We start from the raw sequence: 3154 nt of genomic DNA, 5'->3' as shown, positions 1-3154 counted from the left end.
GCATCCCACAAGGCAATTTGGGCCTATCAGCGCATCCAATAAGGACCGCAATGCATCCAAATGGCCTATAAATCATCCACTGCAACCCAATGCATACCACGAATGAGCGCACACTGCTCAAACTGCAACTAGAGTGATCTGCATAAGGTATGCTCAAGAAATCATAGTCCCACAGTAATGACCGCTACTGAAAATAGAACCTGAGATGCCTTGAAACATGGGCGCCATTGCATAATCGGACTCAGCAAGAAAATCTGCAAATATCTCTCTTCTGCCAGAACTCCAAAATCCCAACCGATGAGTGAGAAATGGGAGTCAACACTTATCTACTGCCATGTGGCATAAATCTAAGGTTTCAAAACCTTAGAATGAAAAATGCATAACAGAGAGATGAAACCGAATACACAGAGATCTATAACTCTGAAAATCCTTCACCGAATCGCGTAAGAACTGACAGGTAGGGGTTTTTGGGCGTCCGGAACGCAATGGGACAGACGGTTTTGGAAACCGTGGTCTCAATCACTGGGTCCAACACACGGACTGAAAAACGTTTTTGGAAACAGAGCTGTTTGTAAACTCCACCGGAGTGCGAATGATGAGCAACATAGCAGTTTTAGGACCTCCTGAGTCCACCGAAACTGACAGATCTGTAAATGGTTGCTCCAAACTTGAGTTCCAACACCCGGGCAAAAAACGCAGGAACTGACACATTGAATCAGAAATCCAATGAAACGATCCCAGATTCAAGAATGAAGGTGTTTCCAAGCTCTTGAAGTGAAGTGGACACTAAAAGCAAGCAATAGTTGCCTCTACGAGTCAATATGGAGTCTCTGTCATCAAACGGAACAGGGAAAAGCTCAAAAAACGACTTTTTCTTTGAAAACTCTTAACAGGCTCTCAAAACCACTTCGCAAAGCCAAAGTGACTTTTACAAAGGTTCCTCCAAGGTCTTTGCACACTCGGATGCAAGTAAAGTCACCCACAAAGCTTCCCACAGAGCTTCTCCTTCCTCCCACAGAGCTGCTGAGCTTCAAGCATTCACGCATGCTCAGCTAGATCACCCGGGCTCTGATACCAGTTGAGAGTGCTCTCAACGGAAGCAAGAACGGAAGAAGGAGAGAGAGAAACAAAGAGCCACACAAGTTTTGGTGGGTGCAGAACCACCCTAATCTTCTTTTTCATTCATTTATATATGTGTTTGAGTATTGTACATAATCAGGGTAAAGGCACAGTGACCTTTAACCCCCACAGATTGCTCCATAATCCTACAAGAAAAAGATAATGAAGAATTTAGATACATACAAGTAAAGTACAATATACAACGCTTGATACAGTAAATGTGGGAAATAGCCCAAAAGGCTTTACAAGGCTTCATATGGCAATAAATGTGACTAGTAGCGGAGAGGGCTTTACAAAGTATTTTATAGCAATAAATGTGGGAAATAGCCTAGAAGGCTTTACAAGGCTTAAATATTTGTACAAATGTAAGAAAATTAGCCAATAAAGCTTTACAATGTGATGACATGTAATCTGTCCATCCATTGATTTGCCCTCTAGTGATAAAGCTTCAATCTTTGTGATGACATGTAATATGTCCATCCATTGATATCTGTGCACTGATACCCAACTGATCGACAATGTACCCACTAAAAATTGTTCCACTGATATCCACTTATGCAGCCCATTGATACTCGTTATAAATAGTGAAAGGTCGGGATGGTCGGGTTTATTACAAGACGCTTCATATGGCAATAAATGTAAGAAATAGCCTAGAAGGCTTTACAAGGTTTTTTATGACAATAAATTAGCTTAAATATTTATACAAATGCAATAAAAATAACCAATAAAGATTTACAATGAAATAAAATGACTACTATAATAATCAAGCTCCAATATGCCCCATGACATGTAATCTCTCCACTGATATATGTAATCTGTCCACTGATATCTGCTATCTGCTCATGCAATCTGCCCACTGATAAACTTCTTGGTAAATGGTAAAAGGTCTTATTTAATAGCATGTTATGAGTGTGAAACCACATGTGAGCAAAGGGACTGACAACGATTAGGAACTAGTTAGAAAAATTTGAGCATGGCTTCGATTGGCAACTTGGAGAATTGTCTCTCCTCTAAGGCAATATAATCTATGCTAAACTATGCTAAACCAACCGTCGAAGCAAAGAAAAGCAATAAATAATTTCTTTTTCTATGTTCATTTTAATGTGGTGGGGTTTAAGAGGCTTAAATATGCAAAAGAAGGGGTTTTGATGTAGAGGCTAAACCTGCATGTGAGAGAAATGAAGAACAAGTATCTAAAGAAAAGTTAACATTTTTCAATTTAAAAGATGAAATGAATATATATAAAAATATTATCTCACCTTCAAAACAAACCATAAATTCACTCTTTTATAAATTTTTAAAAGTATAACTCTTTCCTCTTAACTTTCTCTCTCTCTCTCTCTCTTACAATTCTTATGTCTTTCCCACTTTGTCCTCATGCCACTCATTCTCTCTCTTAGTTTATCTCAAGTCTCTTTCTCTCTCTCCCATGGCCGCTAGGATTTATCATTCTCTGTCTTCATCTCTCTCTCTCTCCCTAGGATTTGTAATTATTTCTCTCTCTCTCTCTCTCTCTCTCTCTCTCTCCACCTCTCTCTCAAGAGATTTATTATTCTCTCTCTTGATCTCTCTCTAGGATTTGTAATTCTCTCTCTCTCTCTCTCTCTCTCTCTCTCTTACCCTCTCTACCTCCCTCCCTCTATCCTCTTGGCAGCTAGGATTTGTCATTCTTTCCCTCTCTATGCCTCTCTCTCTCTCTCTCTCTCTCTCTCTGAATTCTCTCTCTTAATCTCTCCCTCCCTCCCTCCCTCCCTCTCTCCCTTTCTCTCTCTCCTCTGTCCCTCTTCTCACTCTTAATCTCTCTTTCTCTCCCTCCCCTCTTCTCTCTCATTTCTCATTCTCTCTCTCTCTCTCTCTCTCTCTCCCTCCCTGGGTGGCCACGGCCACGAGAAGTCTCATTCTCTCTCTCTCTCTCTCTACCTCCCTCTCTTGGCAGCCACGGTCACTAGAAGTTTCATTCTCTCTCTCCCTCTCTCTCTTTCTCTCTCTCTCTCCCTCTCTCTCTCTCCTTAAGTCTCCCTCCTCTCTTCTCTCT

Source organism: Dipteris shenzhenensis, chromosome 16 (assembly GCF_047967505.1).
Source record: "Dipteris shenzhenensis isolate YYH24624 ecotype China chromosome 16, Dip_SZ_1.0, whole genome shotgun sequence".
Lineage (NCBI taxonomy): Eukaryota > Viridiplantae > Streptophyta > Polypodiopsida > Gleicheniales > Dipteridaceae > Dipteris > Dipteris shenzhenensis.
Note: the sequence above shows the minus strand (reverse complement) of the source record.